Here is a 12,783-nt window from a genome sequence, read left to right as displayed (position 1 = left end):
TTGGTGCTTTGGCTCATTGTCATGCTTGTGGGCTTAAATGACAGTTCACTTAACTTTCAGTGGCCTGCCTCCTATTTTAAATACTGCACTTGTGCAGTTAATATTTCGGTCTTTAAAAAAAAATTACAACTACAGTAAAATGGCAGTGGGGGCAACACCTGCGCAGTAGCATGGCAATGTGCATGCACCGCCTGCGCCATTTTGCTGGAGCCAAATTTTTCTGTGTTTTAACAAAATCGCACCAGCGATGGTGCATGTGCAGTAGCATCTATCTGCTGTCAATCTGTGCAAGCCCTGCCTGCCAATGGGTGGCCCTGCCCCACTGGTGGGCGGCTCTTGCTCAGATTGAGAGCATGGCTTGCCAATAGATGCTACTGTGCATGCGCCATTGCTGGTGCCATTTTGTTAGAGCACAAAAAATATTTGGGTCCAGCAAAATGAAGGCGGTGGGCCATGTGCATTAGCATCTATCGGCAAGTGTCTGCACTGCCGCCAGAGCCATTTTGCAATAGTTAATTTTTTTTTGTAAGTACCATAATTTTAACTGCTCAACCTAATGACAGGTTCACTTCAATCCAATTTCCACTTACCTTTCCAACCAAGTTTGTAAAGTACCAGTGATAATGAAAAAAAGAATGACTCATCATCACTATCAAGACTAGCATGCCTTATACCGATATTGTTCCCAAAGCTCACTGAAGAAAGGAGTGCCAAATGCATTAAAAGGTGCATATCTCTCAATCAATTTGGTGCATGTTTTTCACCGTCTCTGTGCCAGAACAACTTTAGAAAAGTTCCAGGCTGCAACGGCTCTCAAAATTTTGTGCATAATACAAATTGAAGCAAATTGTGGTTTTGTCATGATCAGCTTTGGCATTCCTTGCTAATTCAGTTGTCTCTTTGTGCTTTGAGGCCATTGTTGGCTGCAGCATTGACTACATTTTGGGACATCATTGCTGCTGATAGCAATAGCCCACTATGTTGTTAATGTAGCAAGAACATCAGAGTGCAAGAAGACACAGAAGGAAAAGTAGGAGATCAGGGTGACACCAGTAAGACAAGTGTATGAGAATAGTATTTTTTTCATTAATTTGAACCAGATGCACTGATTCTTTAAACTGAACTCAAAGTAAGAAAATTACATTATTTCAGTCAGATTTTTTATACTTTTTTGTAAAAATAAATCCTTATGTTTTACGTGTCTATATTGTCAGAATCATAATATTACATTAGATAGTGGTGGGTGAGATAAGTGAGCGCTGTTCTGTACTTCGGTTAGCCTATATCACACAAGTCAAATTCTGGCCATGGGTCAAATCTGGCTGGCAGAGTGATTATATTTGGCCTATGACACTGACACTGCCCCCCCCCCAATCCGGCATTGCACTTCCAACTGTATCGGCATCCTAGATTATCAGAATCAGCAGGAGTCAAAGTAGTCACACCCCCATGGATCAGCAAGTTATCACTTTTCCTATCTATGGATGGGAACACCTCTTTAATTTCCAGAAAAACACTCTTAGCTATTCCATCTTCTATTTTCAGTTTTTCCAGTTATCACAAAATCTACAATCTGCACTAATGTAAATTATTGGTATCAGATAACTACAGCTAAATGTGAATTCATAGCAACATACAGATTTAATGATTATTTTCCTCTAATAAAGTGATGGCTGATCTCTAAAATATGCCATTGCTTCATAATAGCAGGGATCCGAACTCTGAAAAGTGAATGCCTCCTTCACTGTTTTTACCTGCATAGTAGCTTTCCTTGCCATCCCATCTGTGCAAATCCAACCTCATTCATAAATGTATATCATTGTCTTAATAATTTATGTACACACAAAAATGAACAACACACTACACAATATAGTACAACTGTTCTATTTTTTTTCTAAAGTAAACCTTTAATATTACATTTTCAGGTGGAGCACATTATTATTATTTATTTATTTATTTATTATAACAGCACCATTGATTCCATGGTGCTGTACATGAGACGGGGTTAGGCTGCTTTCACACATCAGTTTTTGCCATCAGTCACAATCCGGTGACTTTTGAAAAAAACGGATCTGACAAAAGTTGCCGTCGGATCCGTTTTTTTCTCATAGACTTGTATTAGAGATGGATTGTGACGGATGGCCGTCGAAATTTGTTTTTCCGGTGGCCACAGAAAATGGACATAGTAACATTTATTGTTAGAATGAAAGCCTATGGCGCCGGATCCTTCAAATGACGGAATTAACTGAGCATGCTCCGATTTTTTTAGGATCCAATTAGCTGGATCAGCTAGTCGGATCCGGTGAAAAAACGGATCCGTCACATCAGTTTTTCACAATCTGCAACGGATCCGTTTTTTCAACATTCGACGGATTGTGACTGATGGCAAAAAACTGATGTGTGAAAGCAGCCTAACATGCAAATTACAGTAAACAGACTAACAATAACAGACATACAGAGGGGCGAGGACCCTGCCCTTCCGGGCTTACATTCTACAGGATGGTGGGGAAGGAGACAGTAGGTTGGGGGGTTGCAGCAGCTCCAGTGTTGGTGAGGCGATAGCTCCGGTAGTTGTGAGGAGGCAGCGGGGTCAGTGCAGGCTGTAGGCTTTCTTGAAGATGTGGGTTTTCAGGTTCCGTCTGAAGGATCCGAATGTTGTCGATAGTCGGATGTGTTGGGGCACAGAATTCCAGAGGATGGGGGATATTTGGGAGAAGTCTTGGAGGCAGTTGGGTGAGGAGCAAATAAGTGTGGAGGAGAGAAGGAGGTCTTGGGAGGACCGGAGATTACATGAGGGAAGATATTGGGAGATTATTTCAGAGATATATGGAGGAGACAGGTTATGGATGGCTTTGTAGGTCAATATTAGTAATTTGAATTGGATACGCTGAGTGAATGGGAGCCAGTGAAGAGATTTGCAGAGGGGAGAAGCAGAGGAGTAACGAGGAGATGAATTAGTCGGGCATCAGAGTTAAGCACATTCCACATTATGACCTAACAGTATCTCATCGTTGGGTTCGTTACTCATCTTGACTGTAAATAATAATTTTTGCAATGTGCTCAGCTATTCCTTTTGCTGATATGTAAAGCCTTTTGACAAATCGATTTGGGAATGATTTGTAAATCATTAGTCATCATCAGTGATACTGCCAGACCGCCTTAGGAATTTTTTGTCAGAAATCTAACAACTGTTATTTTCGATTAGATATTTTACATACAAAATCGATGTTTCTGCAAGAAAAAAAAGAAACCTGCTTCATATCATTTATTTTTATATATTTCAAAATTGAAATAAATCCTTTGAATTTAATCATGTGCTCTTTGAAGAAAACTAAACTTATGACATACAGTATTTCTAACCAATCTACTGTGTTCCTGACCAAACACATAACAGATGCACATAAAGGTCTCCAGATTTTAGAAGTCAGAGTTTTGTAAAAGTTATGCAACACGAGTGTCCATAAACATCTTTAAAAATCAATTTTATGAAATACTGTTATTCCAATATTTCCTAATCTAGGAAGTCTGATAGTGATTTGTTTTACATTAACCCCTTCACCACCTTGATTTTCGGTTTTTGAGTTTCCTTCCCAGAGCCATAACTTTTTTTATTTTTCCACCAATATGGCCATATTAGGGCGTGTTTTTTATGGGACAAGTTGTACCTTTTGAATGACACCATTGACTTTACCATGTAGTGTACTGGAAAATGGGAAAAAAATTCCAAGTACCATGAAATTGAAAAAAAATTGCAATTCCTTAATTGTTTTTTGGGGTTATTTATTTACCATGTTCAATATATGGTTAAAATTGATATGTCAAACATGTATATTTCTTTTTTTTTAAGTGGTGAAAAAAAATCCAAAGTTTGTAAGAAAAAAAAAAAATGGCGACATTTTCCGAGACCCGTAGTGTCTCCATTTTTCATGATCTAGGGCTGGGTGTGGGCTTATTTTTTGCTCCCTGCGTTGGTTTTTTTATTGGTACCATTTTGGGGTAGATACAATGTTTTGATCTCCTGTTACTGCATTTTATTGCAATACTGCGGTGACCAAAACACCGTAATATCTCAGACATTTCTGAAATATGTGTACTTTTTAATTTTAAATTTTTAAATTTTATTTTGAATGGGACAAAAGAATGGTGATTTGAACTTTTTTTAATTTTATTTATTTTATATTTTTTCATACATTTTTTTTTTACTGGCTTCAATAGTCCCCTTAGGAGGATTGAAGCTGCCATCATCTGATTGCCTGTGCTGCATATACTGTATCTGCTATGTGTAGCATAAATGCTGATCTCCTATGAACGCCAGCCACAGACTGGCATTCTTAGGAGGTTCTGAACGACAGGCACGGAGGTCTTCTGCAGAATACCAGGTGTCATGACAACCCATTGGCACCCCGTGATCACTTGACAAAGACACCAAAGGGCGTGTCTTATGATGTGCATATGGTTTGCGCTAGTTAAATGCCAATGCCAGTGATTGATAGGTGCATTTAACATATTAACAGCTGCAGATGGATCGCGATTCCACCCAAGGCTGTTAGAGGCACAAGACAGCTGATAAAATCAGCGGGCTCAGCACTGGAGATCGCATCAAAGGCAGGGAGATTACCTTGGACATGCCTATACGTCCAAGGTCGTAAAGGGGTTAAAAGCAAAGAGCAGAAAATAGACAGACGAAAAATCACTCTAACAATTTACCCTTTCCTGACATCCAGAGTACATACTGTATATAGTGCAATTGATGAGCTGGTGAATGGAGCAGGATCACAGGCTGAACCTGCCCCATACCTGGCAGATAATAGCTGCGTGTTAGGGTACCGTCTCACAGTGGCACTTTTGTCGCTACGACGGTACGATCCGTGACGTTCCAGCGATATCCATACGATATCGCTGTGTCTGACACGCAGCAGCGATCAGGGACCCTGCTGAGAATCGTACGTCGTAGCAGATCGTTTGGAACTTTCTTTTGTCGCTGGATCTCCCGCTGTCATCGCTGGATCGTTGTGTGTGACAGTGATCCAGCGATGCGTTCGCTTGTAACCAGGGTAAACATCGGGTTACTAAGCGCAGGGCCGCGCATAGTAACCCGATGTTTACCGTGGTTACCAGCGTAAAAGTTAAAAAAAAACAAACAGTACATACTTACATTCCGGTGTCTGTCCCCCGGCGTTCTGCTTCTCTGCACTGTGAGCGCCGGCCAGCCGGAAAGCGAGCACAGCTGTGACGTCACCGCTGTGCTTTCCGGCTGGCGCAGACACAGTGCAGAGAAGCAGAACGCCGGGGGACAGACACCGGAATGTAAGTATGTACTGTTTGTTTTTTTTTACTTTTACGCTGGTAACCACGGTAAACATCGGGTTACTAAGCGCGGCCCTGCGCTTAGTAACCCGATGTTTACCCTGGTTACCCGGGGCCTTCGGCATCGTTGGTCGCTGGAGAGCGGTCTGTGTGACAGCTCCCCAGCGACCACACAACCACTTACCAACGATCACGGCCAGGTCGTATCGCTGGTCGTGATCGTTGGTAAATCGTTATGTGAGACGGTACCCTCTACCCTCTGCAGCCTCTAACAGCTGCAAGTGAAGCGGATCTCCAGCTTCTACTGTAAACCTGTTAAATGCCGCTGTTAATCATTGAAGAGAGGCATTATTTTATGCGCCCATCGGCCTCCCCATGATCATGCTGATCAGTTGCTATGACAGCTGGGGGTCTGTTGAAGGACCTCATGCCTGCCATCACAGAGATCATTTGAAACTCAACTTTTGGCTGGGCTTCAAAAGAGACTGATTTTTCCTATATAAAGCATTTCTGCGATACTGCTGTATATAGTGTAAGCGACAAGATGATTGCATGTTCAAGTCTCCAAAGGAGACGAACAAAATATAAATACTATACAAAGGAGACAAACAAAATATAAATATAGTAGAAAGTAAAAGAAAACGTTTTAAAATATATAAAATAAAAACATATAGAAATTTAAGTCATCCTCCTTTTCCAAATTAAAAATAAAGATAAAGATTTTTAAAAATGCAATAAGAAGTGATGCAAATGCTATATTTATCTGAAAATAATATCATTAGAAACATTGTCTCGCCTGGCAAATAATATGCCTTTTCACAGATCCATCAACTGAACAATTAAAATGTTATGGGTCTCAGAAAATGGAGATGCAAGCAAAACATATTTTTATATAAATTTATAGGGAGGGGTGCAGGGGCGGGAGGGGTGCAGGGGCGGGCTGGGTGGGGGCCAGAGGGGCAAATGCCCCCTGGGCTGGTCCCTCCACAGCTTATTCGGGCAGCCTGGTGTGCCCAGTGCCTGATGCCGGCGGCCGCGTCCTTGTATGACAGTGTGCGCGTGTCTGTAGGACTCACCTCACCAGCGCCCCCAGCCAGCAGGAGAGAGAAGGTGAGCACAGGGCTGGCAGAGGCAGGAGCTCTCCAATAATCCCCTAGTGAGGAGCTGACAGGACCAGGCTCACCTCTTGGTATGTTCACAGCGGGGTCTGCAGCCGCTCTATATGAGGTGCAGTCTGCTTTATAGCAGCACACAGATCAGGTCACTGCTGTCAGTAGGGTCATCGGCTCCAGCATCACCCAATCTGTATGTAAGGTCCGTCTGTAGCAATAACTCAGGCAGGAGTATGCAGCACTGACTGATCCTCGGCCTACAAGACATCATATATATAACCATATATTATAACCTGTGAGGTCCTGTAGCCAGGAGCAGTCAGTCCATATAACATTGTATACGTGCACAGTGTAACACACCCAGTGTGCACATTGTTGTATACCATCTGATATCTGTATACACAATATAGTATATACTAACATGTATGCTGGCTGTGCTGTGCCCAGACATTGGATTGTCAGTGGTGTAACCCAAGTCCTATGGACCCCAATACAAAATTTGGACTGGGACTCCCACCAGCATGTTGGTCATGAACCCCTGTAATAATTTTGTCCTGGCCCTATCCTGCAATAATATCCCTGCTTTGGGCCCTTTATGCAATAATGTTCCCATCCTGTAATAATATCCCCACTCTGGGCCCTCTATGTAATAACATCCCTGTCCTGTAATAATGACCCTCATCCTGTAATAATGTTCTCTGTCCTAGCCTATCCTGAAATAATATTCCCGCTCTGGGCCTTGTATGTAACAATTTCTCCATCCTGTAATAATGTCTCCATCCTGGGCCCTGTATTTATTTATTTTAAAATAAATTAATTCCACAGCGCTTTATAAACATTATTGGCACTGTCTCCAATGGGGCTTACAATCTAAGTTGCCTTTCAGTATGTCTTTGAAATGTGGGAGGAAACCGGAGAACCCGGAGGAAACCCACGCAAACACGGGAAGAGCATACAAACTCCTTGCAGATGTTTTTCTTGTTGGGATTTGAACCCAGGACCCCAGTGCTACTAGGCTGCAGTGCTAACCACTGAGCCACCGTGCTGCCCCTGTATGTAATAATGTCCTTATCCTAGGCCCCGTATGGAATTAATGTTCCCATCCTGGGCCCTTTATGTAATAATGTCCTTGTCCTAGGCCCTGTATGTAATAATTTCCCCGTCCTGGACCTTATTTGCACTAATGTCCTTGCCCTGAGCACTGTTTGTAATAATGTCCTTGCCCTAGACCCTACATGTAATAATGTCCTTGTCCTTGGCCCTGTATGAAATAATGTCACTGCCCTGGTCCCTGTATATAATAATGTCCTCATCCTGGACCCCATGTGTAATAATGTCCTTGTCCTAGGCCGTGTATGCAATAATGTCCCTGCCTTATAATAATGTTCCCATCCTGTAATAATGTCCCCCGCCCTGGGTCCTATTTGTAATAATGTCCTTGTCCTAGGCCCTGTATGTAATAATGTCCCTGTTTTGTAATAATGTCCCCATCCTGTAATAATGTCCCCTGTCCTGGGCCCTATTTGTAACAATGTCCTTGTCCTAGGCCATGTAGGTAATAATTACCCCATCATGGGCCCTGTATGTAATAATGTCCCCGTCCTGGGCCCTGTATATAATAATGTGACACATGCATGACGTCTCCATTTTTCGTGATCTGGGGTTGGGTGAGGTCATATTTTTTGCATGCCGAGCTGATATTTTTAATGATACTATTTTAGTGCAGATGCGATCTTTTGATCGCCCGTTATTGCATTTTAATGCAATGTTGCGGTGACCAAAAAAAGTAATTCTGTCATTTTGACTTTTTTTATGGCTATGCCATTTAGCGATCAGGTTAATCCTTTTTATTAACCCCTTCCTGACATCTGACGTACTATCCCGTCGAGGTGGGGTGGGCCCGTATGACCACCGACGGGATAGTACGTCATATGCGATAGGCATATCGCAGCTGACATCCGGCACTATGTGCCAGGAGCGGTCACGGACCGCCCCCGGCACATTAACCCCCGGCACACCGCGATCAAACATGATCGCGGTGTACCGGCGGTATAGGGAAGCATCGCGCAGGGAGTGGGCTCCCTGCGGGCTTCCCTGAGACCCCCGGAGCAACGCGATGTGATCGCGTTGCTCTGAGGGTCTCCTACCTCCCTCCTCGCCGCAGGTCCCGGATCCAAGATGGCCGCGGCATCTGGGTCCTGCAGGGAGGGAGGTGGCTTACCGAGTGTCTGCTCAGAGCAGACACTTGGTAAGCCTGCAGCCCTGCACAGCAGATCGCAGATCTGGCAGAGTGCTGTGCACACTGCCAGATCAATGATCTGTGATGTCCCCCCCCCTGGGACAAAGTAAAAAAGTTAAAAAAAAATTCCCCACATGTGTAAAAAAATAAATAAAAAAAATATCCTAAATAAAGAAAAAAATATATATATATTATTCCCATAAATACATTTCTTTTGCTAAATAAAATAAAAAAAACAATAAAAGTACACATATTTAGTATCGCCGCGTCCGTAACGACCCAACCTATAAAACTGCCCCACTAGTTAACCCCTTCAGTAAACACCGTAAGAAAAAAAAAAAAAAACGAGGCAAAAAACAACGCTTTATTATCATACCGCCGAACAAAAAGTGGAATAACACGCGATCAAAAAGACTGATATGAATAACCATGGTACCGCTGAAAAGATCATCTTGTCCCGCAAAAAACGAGCCGCCATACAGCATCATCAGCAAAAAAATAAAAAGTTATAGTCCTGAGAATAAAGCGATACCAAAATAATGATTTTTTCTATAAAATAGTTTTTATCGTATAAAAGCGCCAAAACATAAAAAAAATGATATAAATGAGATATCGCTGTAATCGTACTGACCCGACGAATAAAACTGCTTTATCAATTTTACCAAACGCGGAACGGTATAAACGCCTCCCCCAAAAGAAATTCATGAATAGCTGGTTTTTGATCACTCTGCCTCACAAAAATCAGAATAAAAAGTGATCAAAAAATGTCACGTGTCCGAAAATGTTACCAATAAAAACGTCAACTCGTCCCACAAAAAACAAGATCTCACATGACTCTGTGGACTCAAATATGGAAAAATTACAGCTCTCAAAATGTGGTAACGCAAAAAATATTTTTTGCAATGAAAAGCGTCTTTCAGTGTGTGACGGCTGCCAATCATAAAAATCCGCTAAAAAACCCGCTATAAAAGTAAATCAAACCCCCCTTCATCACCCCCTTAGTTAGGGAAAAATTAAAAAATTAAAAAATGTATTTATTTCCATTTTCCCATTAGGGTTAGGGTTAGGGCTAGAGTTAGGACTAGAGTTAGGACTAGAGTTAGGACTAGAGTTAGGACTAGAGTTAGGGCTAGGGTTAGGGCTAGGGTTAGGGCAAGGGTTAGGGCAAGGGTTAGGGCTAGGGTCAGGGTTGGGGCTAGGGTTGGGGCTAGGGTTAGGGTTAGGGCTGGGGCTAGGGTTAGGGCTAGGGTTAGGGCTAGGGTTGGGGCTAGGGTTGGGGCTAGGGTTGGGGCTAGGGTTATTGCTAGGGTTGGGGCTAGGGTTAGGGCTACAGTTAGGGTTGGGGCTAAAGATAGGGTTAGGGTTTGGATTACATTTACGGTTGGGAATAGGGTTGGGTGTGTCTGGGTTAGAGGAGTGGTTAGGGTTACTGTTGGGATTAGGGTAAGGGGTGTGTTTGGATTAGGGTTTCAGTTATAATTGGGGGTTTCCACTGTTTAGGCACATCAGGGGCTCTCCAAACGGGACATGGCATCCGATCTGAATTCCAGCCAATTCTGCGTTGAAAAAGGAAAACAGTGCTCCTTCCCTTCAGAGCTCTCCCGTGTGCCCAAACAGGGGTTTACCCCAACATATGGGGTATCAGCGTACTCAGGACAAATTGGACATCATCTTTTGGGGTCCAAGTTCTCCTGCTACCCTTGGGAAAATACAAAACTGGGGGCCAAAAAATAAGTTTTGTGGGAAAAAAAAGATTTTTTATTTTCACGGCTCTGCGTTGTAAACTGTAGTGAAACACTTGGGGGTTCAAAGTTCTCACAACACATCTAGATAAGTTCCTTGGGGGGTCTAGTTTCCAATATGGGGTCACTTGTGGGGGGTTTGTACTGTTTGGGTACATCAGGGGCTCTGCAAATGCAACGTGATGCCTGCAGACCAATCCATTTAAGTCTGCATTCCAAATGGCGCTCCTTCCCTTCCGAGCTCTGTCATGCGCCCAAACAGTGGTTCCCCCCCCACATATAGGGAATCAGCGTACTCAGGGCAAATTGGACAACAACTCTTGGGGTCCAATTTATCCTGATACCCTTGTGAAAATACAAAACTGGGGGCTAAAAATCATTTTTGTGAAAAAAAAAAATAATTTTTATTTTCACGGCTCTGCGTTATAAACTGTAGTGAAACACTTGGGGGTTCAAAGCTATCAAAACACATCTAGATAAGTTCCTTAGGGGGTCTACTTTCCAAAATGGTGTCACTTGTGGGGGTTTTTAATGTTTAGGCACATCAGGGGCTCTCCAAACGCAACATGGCATCCCATCTTAATTCCAGTCAATTTTGCATTGAAAAGTAAAATAGCGCTCCTTCCCTTCCAAGCTCTGTCATGCGCCCAAACAGTGGTTTACCCCCACATATGGGGTATCGTCGTACTCAGGACAAATTGCACAACAACTTTTGTGGTCTAATTTCTTCTCTTACCCTTGGGGAAATAAAAAAATGGGGGCGAAAAGATCATTTTTGTGAAAAAATATGATTTTTTATTTTTACGGCTCTGCATTATAAACTTCTGTGAAGCACTTGTTGGGTCAAAGTGCTCAACACACATCTAGATAAGTTCCTTAAGGGGTCTACTTTCCAAAATGGTGTCACTTGTACAGGGTTTCAATGTTTAGGCACATCAGGGGCTCTCCAAACGCAACATGGCGTCCCATCTCAATTCCAGTCAATTTTGCATTGAAAAGTCAAATGGCGCTCCTTCCCTTCCGAGCTCTGCCCTGCGCCCAAACAATGGTTTACACCCACATATGGGGTATCAGTGTACTCAGGGCAAATTGCACAACAATTTTTCGGGTCCAATTTCTTCTCTTACCCTTGGGAAAATAAAAAATTGGGGGCGAAAATATCATTTTTGTGAAAAAATATGATTTTTTATTTTTACGACTCTGCATTATAAACTTCTGTGAAGCACTTGTTGGGTTAAAGTGCTCACCACACATCTAGATAAGATCCTTAGGGGGTCTACTTTCCAAAATGGTGTCACTTGTGGGGGATTTCAATGTTTAGGCACATCAGGGGCTCTCCAAATGCAACATGGCGTCCCATCTCAATTCCAGTCAATTTTGCATTGAAAAGTCAAATGGCGCTCCTTTCCTTCCGAGCTCTGCCATGCGCCCAAACAGTGGTTTACCCCAACATATGGGGTATCAGCGTACTCAGGACAAATTGTACAACAAATTTTGGGGTCTATTTTCTCCTGTTACCCTTGGTAAAATAAAACAAATTGGAGCTGAAATAAATTTTGTGTGAAAAAAAGTTAAATGTTTATTTTTATTTAAACATTCCAAAAATTCCTGTGAAACACCTGAAGGGTTAATAAACTTTTTGAAAGTGGTTTTGAGTACCTTGAGGGGTGCAGTTTTTAGAATGGTGTCACACTTGGGTATTTTCTATCATATAGACCCCTCAAAATGACTTCAAATGAGATGTGGTCCCTAAAAAAAAATGGTGTTGTAAAAATGAGAAATTGCTGGTCAACTTTTAACCCTTATAACTCCGTCACAAAAAAAAATTTTGGTTCCAAAATTGTGCTGATGTAAAGTAGACATGTGGGAAATGTTACTTATTAAGTATTTTGCGTGACATATGTCTGTGATTTAAGGGCATAAAAATTCAAAGTTGGAAAATTGCGAAATTTTCAAAATTTTCGCCAAATATTCGTTTTTTCACAAATAAACGCAAGTAATCATGAAGTACAATATGTCACGAGAAAACAATGTCTGAATCGCCAAGATCCGTTGAAGCGTTCCAGAGTTATAACCTCATAAAGGGACAGTGGTCAGAATTGTAAAAATTGGCCCGGTCATTAACGTGCAAACCACCCTTGGGGGTGAAGGGGTTAATGATAGATCAGGTTTGATTTTTTTTTATTGTTTTATTTTGAATAGGGCGAAAGGGGGGCGATTTGAACTTTTTTTTATATATATATTTTTCATATTTTTAAAAACTTTTTTTAACTTTTGGCATGCTTCAATAGTCTCCATGGGAGGCTAGAGGCTGCCACAACTTGATCGGCTCTGCTACATTGAGGCGATGCTCACATCGCCTCTATGTAGCAGAATTACAGAC

This window comes from Ranitomeya variabilis, chromosome 2, assembly GCF_051348905.1.
Source record: "Ranitomeya variabilis isolate aRanVar5 chromosome 2, aRanVar5.hap1, whole genome shotgun sequence".
Lineage (NCBI taxonomy): Eukaryota > Metazoa > Chordata > Amphibia > Anura > Dendrobatidae > Ranitomeya > Ranitomeya variabilis.
Note: the sequence above shows the minus strand (reverse complement) of the source record.